General features: G+C 40.5%; 1 long non-coding RNA gene across 3 annotated transcripts in view; it reads left to right on the forward strand.

Moving 5' to 3' along the window:
- Window positions 1-8,856, forward strand: part of LOC131279248 (uncharacterized) — an 85,544-nt gene extending 76,688 nt beyond the window's left edge. For all 3 annotated transcript variants that reach the window (XR_009186655.2, XR_009186653.2, XR_009186654.2), the window contains exons 5-6: window positions 6,059-6,236; window positions 8,378-8,856. This is a non-coding gene — a long non-coding RNA (uncharacterized lncRNA). The remainder of the gene's footprint in view (window positions 1-6,058; window positions 6,237-8,377) is intronic.
- Window positions 8,857-10,770: the final 1,914 nt, after the last annotated feature.

The following is a 10,770-nucleotide window of genomic DNA, read 5'->3' on the forward strand; positions in this document are numbered from 1 at the left end:
CCCATCTCAATATAGAGGTGGAGTGGACATAACCATCCCAGGGTCCACAGGATGGAGGAATAGAGTATGGATTAGAGTGGACTTACTGATATTCTATTCTGGAACTATTGTGATTAGTAATGGAAGAAAAGGTAGCATTAATGTGGAGAAAGTGGCCATGGTAGCTGCTGAGGTAGGGAGAGGGAAGAAGAGATATGATGTGGGGGCATTTTCAGGATGTCCAGGGACAGTTCCTGGACATCACATGTCCTCCCATGGCCCACTGGGTGGACTGGGTGAGAGTGTAAACTACAGTGTAACCACTATCCCTGTGGTGCAGCAGTGCTCCAAAATGTATTCACCAAATGCAATGAATGTGCCACAATGATGAAAGAAGTTGCTGATGTGGGCGGAGTGGGGTGGGGGGATGGAGGGTATATGGGGACCTCATATTTTTTTATGTAACATTAAAAAATAAAAAAAGAAAAATTGGGGTATCAAAAAATGAAAAAATGAAAAAGTTTTGTTTTTGACATTTTGCCTTTCATCACTGCTATAGGTATTGTCCTGTATGTACAGTGGCAAGGCAATTTCTTCCATTTCTTCCTCAGTGTCTACATCCTTTCTTTTATTTCCCTAATTATTAAGTTTGTCTTCACATAAGTTTTAGATCACAGTAATTCACATGTACAGTATATGGTACTCCCACATATCCAACATCATTTTGTGCCTTCCCCAGCAATGATCCTTTTATGTGTTCATATTATATTTGCTGCAGCTGATGTACAAATATTGAAACAATAGCTTTCAAACATGGTTCCATTTGAGTTTACATTATACTTTGTATTTTTGACTATACAATTTTCTAAATTTTTAGTTATTTTATGTTTTACATTATGGTTTGCATTTTTAGCCTATAGACATTTATACATTTTTTTGTGTAATTTAACATGTTCTATATCCATAATTGAATGTCTTGTGGAACACTTTTATTGCTGCACAGTTACACTGATTCCATCTATTCAACCCCTCTTTCCCCTCCCATCAGGGCCCACCACAACAATCTTCATTACTTGAAGACCATATTCAGAGATACTTGCAACAATGTTGAGGACTTGACATACTTGACTACCCGAACCCATTGGGAGCCACCAATTCTCTTGAAAGATACAATTCCCTTTGTTTCAGAACATCAGTCCTGCCCAGGATGTGTGTATACCTTCACTCTCATTGTATGGGTCTCCACCCAATGATATAACAATGCACTATGACAAAATGAACACTCACACACTCCCTAGAAGCCTGCCCTGTGTCAGATGCCCCCCCCTTAAGCATCTTAAACAGGTAACCTTCCATATTATATTTTCTAAAGAGTTTTTCTGCATTATAATTTTAACCATATACCTGACAATCTCCTATGTTCAAATGTTCCCCCCAATTTCTTGGGCCATCTGCCCCATCCTCCCATCCCTAGCCCCCCTCAAGCCCACAAAGTCCCATCCTAAGCCCCCATTTTATCCCTTCCCTGTATAAATACTTACCTCCAGCTTATCATAGATTTCTTTTACATCTCTAGTTAAATTTATTCCTAGGTATTTGATTTTATTTACTATTGGAAATGGTATTTGATTCCTGATTTCCTCCTCAGATTGATCATTATTGGTGTATAGAAATGCTACTGACTTTTTTGCGCATTGATCTTGTAACCTGTGGCTTTACTGAACTCATTTATAAGTTCTAGAAGCTTTCTTGTAGACTCCTCGGGGTTTTCTATGTATAGGATCACATTATCTGCAAATAGTGAAATTTTGACTTCTTTCTTTCCAATTTGGATGCGTTTTATGTCTGGTGATTGCCTCAGTGCTTGAACAAGTACTTCTAAGACTATGTTACACAGAATGGGTGATAATGGGCATCCTTGTCTTGTTCCTGATCTTAGAGGGAAAGATTTTAGGATTTCACCATTGTAAATGATGTTAGCTGTGGTTTGTTTTTTTTAAGATTTATTTATTTATTTCTCTCCCCTCCCCCCACCACACTGGTTGTCTGTTCTCTGTGTCTATTTGCTGCATCTTCTTTGTCCACTTCTGTTGTTGTCAGCAACATGGGAATCTTTTTTCTTTTTGTTGTGCCATCTTGTTGTGTCAGTTCTTCATGTGTGCGGCACCATTCCTGGGCAGCCTGCGCTTTCTTTCATGCTGGGCGGCTCTCCTTATGGGGTACACTCCTTGTGCATGGGGCTCCCCTATGTGGGGGACATCCCTGCATGGCATGGCACTCCTTGTGTGCATCAACACTGCACATGGTCCAGCTCCACACAAATCAAGGAGGCCCAGGGTTTGAACCACGGACCTCCCATGTGGTAGATGGATGCCCTAAACACTGGGTCAAGTCTGCCACCCCCCTTCAATCTTTTATATGATATATTACATTAATTGAGTTTCTTATGTTGAACCATCCTTGCATACCAGGAATGAATCCCACTTGGTCATGTGTTGTTGAATACGATTAGCAAGTATTTTGTTGAGGATTTTCACGTCTATGTTCATTTCAGAGATTGGTGTGTAATTTTCCTTTATTGTGGTGTCTTTGTTTGGCTTTGGTACCAGAGTAATCTTGGCATAATAGAATGAATTAGGCAATGTTCCTTCTATTTCAATTTCTTGGAAGATTTAAGAAAGATTGGTGTTAGTTCTTTCTGGAATGTTTGGTGGAATCACCTGTGAAGCTGTCTGGCCCAGGGCTCTTCTTAGTTGGGAGGTTTTAATGACTGATTCTATCTCTTTACTTGTGTTTGGTTTGGTGAGATCATCAATTTCCTCTTTTGTCAATGTAGACTGCTTATTGTTTCTAGGAATTTGTCCATTTCCTCTAAATTGTCCTTCTTGTTGGAATATAGTTTTCAAAGTATCCTCTCATGATAGTCTTTATTTCTGTGGGGTCAGTGGTGATATCTCCTTTCTCCTTTCTTATTTTGTGTATTGCATCTTCTCTCCTTTTTTCTTTGTTAGTCTAGCTAAGGGTTTGTCAATTTTATTGATATTCTCAAAGAACCAGCTCTTGGTTTTATTTTTTCAAGTGCTTTCTTATTTTCTATTTCATTTAGTTCTGCTCTTATCTTTGTTATGTCTTTCTTTCTTCTTCCTTTGGAATTAGTTTGTTGGTTTTTTTTACTAATTCCTCCAAGTGTGCAGTTAGTTCTTCAATTTTAGCTCTTCTTTTTTGATGTATGAATTTATGGCCATAAATTTCCCTCTCAGTACTGCTTTTGTTGCATCCCATAAGCTCGGGTATGTTGTGTTATCATTTTCAATAGTTTCAAGGTAGTTATTAATTTCTTTTGGGATTTCCTCCTTGACCCACTGTTTTTATAAGGGTGTGTTGTTTAAGTTCCATTCTTGGTGCCAAATCTAGGTCCCTGGCCCTAGCAGATTTCCAGCTTCATTCCACTGTGGTCAGAGAATTATTTTGTATGATGTCAATCTTTCTGAATTCATTGAGACTTTTTCTGTGGCCTAGCATGTGGTCTATCTTGGAGAATGATCCATGTGCACTTGAGCAGAATGTATATCCTACTATATTTGAGTATAATGTTCCATATATGTCTGTTAGGTCCAGCTCCTCTAATATATTGTTCAAAAGTCTTTGCTTCTTTATTGATTCTCTTTTGAGATGTTCTGTCCAAAGTTGATAGTGGTGTATTAAAGTCCCCCACTATAATTGTAGAAGCATCTATTCCTTCACTTAGTTTGTCCAGTGTTTCCTCACATATTTCAAGTCTCCCTTGTTAGGAGCATAAATGTTTGATTGTTCTTTCTTCTTGAAAGATTATCCCTTTCACTAATATGTTGTGTCCATCTTTGTCTCTCACTATTGTTTTGCATTTAAAGTCTATTTTGTCTGATATTAATATAGCTACTCCTGCCCTTTTTTGGCCATTGTTTGTTTGTAAGATTGTTTTTCAACCATTCACTTTCAACCTCCTTGAATCCCTTGGTCTGAGATGCGCTTCTTGTAGAGAGCATATAGATGGTTCATAGTTCCTTATCCAATCTTCCAGTCTGAGTCTCTTGACAGGTGAGTTTAATTGATTGACATTCAGTGTTAATATTTTCATGGAATTTCTTATGTTAGCCATATTTTCTTTGGATTTGTGTTTGTCATATTTTGTTTGATTTTATCTGTGTTTGTCTTTTTTGTTGCTCTTACACTCTGCTCCAACTCTGTCTTTCTTGGTTTTTTCTTTCTTCCTGCAGAACTCCCTTTAGTATTTCTTGAAGGGCAGGATTCTTGTTGGCATACTCTCTTAGTTTCTGTTTATCTGTAAATATTTTGAACTCACCATCATTTTTGAATGCTAACTTTGTTGGGTAGAGTATTCTTGGTTGGAAATTTTTTTCTTTTAGGACCTTGACTATGTCATACCACTGCCTTCTTGCCTCCATGGTTTCAGATGAGAAATCAGTGCTTAATGTTATGGAGCCTCCTTTGCATGTGATGGCTCTCTTTTCTCTTGCTACTTTTAGTGTTTTCACTTTGTCTTGATTATTGGATAATTTGACAAGTGTATGTCTTGGGGTAAGCCTGTTGAGATGTATGCTGTTTGGGGTGTGTTGTTCTTCCTGAATAATGTACATCCATTTCCCTCAATAGGTTTGGGAAGTTTTCAGCCTTTATTTCCTCCATCACCCCTTCTGTCCCCTTTCCCTTCTCCTCCTTCTAGGATACCTATAATGTGTATGTTTGTGTGTTTTGCCTCATCATTCAATTTCCTCAGTCCCTGCTGGATTTTTTCTATCTTTTTATCCATCAGTTCTACTATCTCTTTGATTTCAGATGTACTGTCTTCCATATCACTAATTCTCTCCTCTGCCTCTTTGAGTCTTCTGTTATTTGCTGAGAGTGTATTTTTGATTTCTTGAATTGTGCTGTTCATCACCATCATATCCATTATCTTTTTGTGTATATCAATTTCTTCTGTATTCTCTCCAAGTGTTCTTTTCATATTCTTAATCTCTTCCTTCTCTTCATTGAATTGGTCCCTAAAATATGTTTCAAGAGCTTTAATTACTTGTTCTATGTTCTGCTCCTCTTCCTGCTTTTTACTGTGTTCATTGGATTGGTGCATGTTTTCCTGATTATTGGTTTGGTTTGTGGTTTTTTGTTGCTGTCTGGTCATCATTTTATCTTGACAGGTTTAATCAGTTGCTTAGCTTCTTTGTGGAGGGGTTTAATTAGTTGTTTTTGTGTGTGTTAAGTCTTCTCTTTGTCACTTTGTTCTTCTTATTCTATTTCCTTGTTGTTGTCTAAGTTCACTTGAAGGAAAACATTAGGGCCAGAGAAAGCAAAAGGAGTAAGAAAAGAAAATGAATAATAGTAGTATTGATATACTACTATAGTAAGTATTAACAGAAGAAACATGTGAGATCTAGGAGGATGGATATTAGATTCATGTAAGCTCTGTAGAGTTATAACAGTAAGTAAAGCAGAGAATGTATAATGAGACAGAAACTGAATATGGGGAGGAATATAGTGTGAATTAAAAGGCCACTGTGTTCAGGAGAGATGGAAAGAGAAAAGAAAGGACAATAATATAAAGAGTGAATATAAGACAGAAAACAGAACAAAGGTATTAGAAATAAAAAGTCAGAAAAATAAGGGGGCAAACAAAGAGAGGTGTAATGTAAGGGAAACAATAAATGATGGAGGATAGAAAGATGTAGAGGAAAGGGGATAGTGTAGGTGGCCAAAATCAATACACACAGAAAAGAGAAAGTTGAGGATGAAGAAATACAGCAAATGTGAAGTGCTCCCTGCAGCACCTAATATAAAAAGAATAAAAAAGAAGAGAAAGAAAGAAAAGGAAAAAAGGGACAAAAGGGAGGGGGAAGCAAGCAACAAGAAGAAAAAGAGAGAAAAAGAAAAACAAAAAAGGGCCTTCAGGGGATAAAGAGGAAGGAAAAAACCAAAACCATGAAAATATCAGACAAAGCTTCGAGCAAGGGAATCCTCTTTTCAGTTAAATAAAATGCTTAGGAATCTGACATTTGGCCTTTCTCCCTTCTCACTTCTCTTCCAGGGCAGCAGGAAAGCTACCTGAGAGGTCTGGTAGGAGATTCGAGAGGGTTCTTGTTGAACCAGCTCCACACAGAAAACAATGACTTAATTTCCAGAGAGAGAGCACCCACAGCTCACCAGGAACCCCAAGTATGCTATTGGAAGCTTGGAATGCACCTCCTTCAGTCCCTCTCCTTAAGGTGTGCTACAAGAGGGCTAGTTGATTTTCTGAGTCCACCTTCTCCCAGACCAAGTTTCCTATCCCAGGGTATTTAGGTGAATAGGCTTTCTCAGCAGATTCGCCACTCCTTTCTTCCCAGGCTCTCCCCAAGCTAGCCGGTATGCTCCTCCAAGTGGAAAAATAAAAAGAACAGAAGTGGGGGGCATCACCAGAATATTGAACCCATATTAGCCAGGCCCCCCTGCTGCACCCCCCACCAAATCCCTCCCACCCACAGAATCAGTCCAAAACTGGAGGGCTAGGGCAATCCCAGACCTCCAGGAGTGCTGGACTAGGGAAAGGAAAATCTGGGACACTGCAAACCCAGGGTATGAAGGTCCGTGGAACACGGGCTATGGGGCCTCAGGGGACACTGACCTGGGCACCACACATCCAGGGACCATGGGGCCCAGGAATACTGCTGCACAACCGACAGTTCTCAGGGCATACCGCAGCTGCCAGCCCCAGAGGGAAGGGTCCCACCAGCCCACAGCTTCCAACCTCTGTACTTGTAACCCACAATTCTACCTTTAGCAAATGGCACCTCTGTTACTGTCTCTCCAAATCAACATCCACACACCCTCCACCCTGCAAGCCCCCAAGACAGCCCACTCTGGCAAGACCCCATCCCCACTTGGCCACCTCTTTGCAGGAGAGACTGTAAGGTGCACTCACTCAGACACCATCTTGCCCTGCCTCTCCTAACTTGTTATTCTAACCTTCCCCTTCCCAATTTCCTTTCTGTGTCATGATCTGATGATTTTAGCACAAGTACCTGAGAAATACCAAGATGCTTGTTGCCAAGGTAATTTATTTTTTTATTTCATAAAACATCAACTTTCATGCTCAAACATGGTAACCCAAGTTGGGACACCACTTGGAACACAGCTAAGTGAAAAATCATGACATGAAAGTGGGCTGAGAACTGTGGTCAGGAGACTTGCAGCTGTGAGCAACAGAAAGAAAACCGCTGTGAACTTAGCACCACCAAACAGAATCTCTGGGATCTTGTTACCCTGTGCAGGGGCATTTCCAACAGAAGGCCCCTCCGCTCCCAGTCCTGTGCCACAAGGAGATACAGGTCTCTGTGAGAAGGTGATTTATGTGAGTGCACAAGCAAGGAACTGGGGGATCTTCCCAAAACCTGTTCAAAGTGAGAATGGGAGCCAGGGTTTTTATAGGCAAAGGAGAGGGCTAAGGGAGAAGTAAAACAAGTAAAAAAACAAACATAGTGAGGACTAGATATTCCAGGGGCCTTGTGAGGAGGATACATGCAATTTCTCAGGCCTGTGTTCTCTCAAGCACATTCACCTTGTCCTTGGTTTCAGCACCAAAGAAGTCAGAGTTTAGAAAGTGTTGTGCAGGTGCTTACATGCCAGTCTCCATGACTCCTTTCTCAGTGAGCACTCAAGGATATCAAGGTTTTTATCCTCTGAGGTAAGTTACAGATTTCCTGGGTCACAAGATACTCCTGATACCATTCTGTTTGGTTTTGCTTTGAGGTTTTTATTCCAGTAAGCAAAACTGAGAAGGTTTGGTTAATATTCTTCAGGGAACCAGATGCAAAGTGTAAGCTTCTAAAATTAGACTGACTGAAAACTAGTTCAGTTATGTCTGGGAAGACCCAGAGCTGCTTAAGTGAAGAAATTTTTATGAAGTGTATATTCTAGCTATCAGTCTCACTTAAGGAATCAAGTAGCAGTAGATCCATTATAGGAGTGATCCTTCACAGCCTGCGTGGTTTCCTCTAGGTCTCAGGCATGTCTCAATTTTCATTTCCACATTCTGGTGCGTTCCTTAATTCTGTGAGGCTGACCCTTCTCCTGACCCTACAATGCCTACTGAGCTTCATTCCTCACCTGCAGGGGGTTGTCTATATCCAGGGCACAGATGGAAATTTCCAAGATTACTTGATGATTGCCTTCCATCTACACATCCTATAGGAGCTTATATGCCTAATTCCTGTTAGGTCTCTATTTAGAAAAACTGTAATTCAGACAAAAACCACTTGCAGCCTTCTAGGAGATTTGGTTATGGTTTTGGGGTAGGCAACAGAGTAGGAAGGACACTACAAACATTTCATTCCAGTTGCAAGTCTACAATAAATGAATTGTTTTTCAGAAAATATATGCTTCTGTGAACTACCATTCTTCTCTGGAAGATGACATCTGAGGGGGATCATTTGGCCCTTTGCCCAGAGACCTGAAGGTCACTGGAACACTGGGTCATGTTTAGGACTTGCTCATGGAGATGCTGCTGAAGATAAGACACGGACTTGAGTGCAAGGGTCACTTGGTCCCCACAGAGGTCACATGATCCCCAGCAGATTCTTGCAGCCACCATGCAACTAGGCCATGGCTCTGTTTCTCTGGGATTCCTCTTTGTTCCTGGTCTTTCTAAGCACCAGGACACATTCCAACGGCCCAAACAGGAAAAGCGGGAGTTGCATTACTTGCCATGATCTTTCAGAAAGCAGCTGTGTGTTTCTGTGCTTGTGCACATGTGTGTCTGTGGGTGGGTATGAGACAGAGAGAGAGGGAGAAAGAGAGAGGGATAGAATGTATGTGTATGTGACAATAAACATTCTCAATTTTCTCTGACTCCTATTAAGATAATAAAAGCATTATCAACTACTCACTGATTGCCTGGACCCATTAGAAAATTCATAGGTATGTCCTCATAAACACATGTAATTATTGCCATTCAAAGGTGAGGAAAGTGAGTATTAGAGAAAAAAATAAGTAGCAAGCATGAAATTTGAAATTGGTCAGCTCCTGATTTCAATCCCAAGTACCCTTTTTGTGTGAACATCTTTGATTCAGTTAAACTCTCAGTGCCAGTTTTCTCAATGTACCATGATAATGCATCTACTGTACTCCTGAAAACATATTTTGATCATTTTTAAATTACATGTTATTAAATGAAATAGATACAAGAAGGAGGAGTTTGCAATGGAAGCAGAAATCTTTATCAGTAGGCACAATGGATTGAAGTTACAAAGCTCATTATAACTGAAAAAATGATGTCCTGTAAAAGAAGAGGACCAAGTTTGGTCTCTTCCCAGCAGATGTGAGAAATACTGGGGGTGGGCAGGTATTGACTGTAAAAGGGCATGAAGGAAAAATTCTTTGGTTGGTTTGTTGGTTTCATTGGGGTAGGCCTTTGTCAAAGTGTACTGGTGTGAACAGGTGAATGGTCTGGCTCGTATCTATATGAATTAAATCTCTATATAATTGAGAAAATGATTATTAGCTGAGTAATATTCCATTGTATGTCTATACCACAACTTATCCATTCATCTCTTTTTTTTAATGAGAAATTTTATCATTTTTTACATGGTTATTACAATTTTATTTTTTTTCAATTTATTTTTTTAATATTACATTAAAAAAATATGAGGTCCCCATATACCTCCCACCCCCTCACCACACTTTTCCCCCCATAACAACAATCTCCTCCATCATCATGAGACATTCATTGCATTTGGTGAATACATCTCTGAGCACCGCTACACCTCATGGTCAGTGGTCCACATCATAGCCCACACTCTCCCACATTCCACCCAGTGGGCCATGGGAAGACATACAATGTCTGATAACTGTCCCCTCAGCACCACCAGGACAACTCCAACCCCTGAAAATGCCCCCACATCACATCTCTTCCTCCCATTCCCTATCCCCAGCAGCCACCATGGCCATTTTCTCCACACCAATGCCACATTTTCTTTGATTACTAATCACAATAGTTCATGAATAGAATATCAGTAAGTCCACTCTAATCCATACTCTATTCCTCCATCCTGTGGACCTTGGAATGTTGTGTCCACTCCACATCTATATTAAGTGGGGGCTTAGATTCCACATGGATGCAGGCTGCAATCCTCCTGCTTTCAGTTGTAGGCACTCTTGGCTCCCTGGTGTGGTGGTTGACCTTCTTCAACTCCATGTTAGCTGAGAGGGGTAAGTCTGTTAAGGCTTAGGGCCTGGCTATCACATAGTCCAGAGATTCAGGTCCCCTGGGTATATATTAAACCCCAGCACAAACTACAGTTCTGGTAAAAGTAAAAGGAGAGGCTTTGGACAAAGATCACATCTGAGTCCAGCTCCATCACACAGAAACACAAACTCCAAAGCAGGGCCAACTGACATGGCACTAAACTCCATCTGCCATGACCATAGAACCTGTGGGTCTCTGTAGCCATCAGAAGAACCAATACCCAGGGTTGTATCTACTTTATCTGTCTCTGGGACTCTGCTCAGGTGTGCATAAGGGCAACCCCTCTGATAACCTCCTGGCTCTTTTTGGAGACTCATAGCCATATAAACTCATTTGTCCTTTCCATTTCCCCCTTGATTCAGGTCAAAATGTATTTTTAACTCCTGGTATATGTAGACTGAGATATTCTGCTGGTCTGAGTTGACCCTTTTATTCAAGGTCATTTTCTAGTTACATCATCAGCTGGTACTTGGTAGTAATCCCTTGGTGCCAGGGAGGCTCATCCCTGGAAGTCATGT

This window comes from Dasypus novemcinctus, chromosome 7 (assembly GCF_030445035.2).
Source record: "Dasypus novemcinctus isolate mDasNov1 chromosome 7, mDasNov1.1.hap2, whole genome shotgun sequence".
Lineage (NCBI taxonomy): Eukaryota > Metazoa > Chordata > Mammalia > Cingulata > Dasypodidae > Dasypus > Dasypus novemcinctus.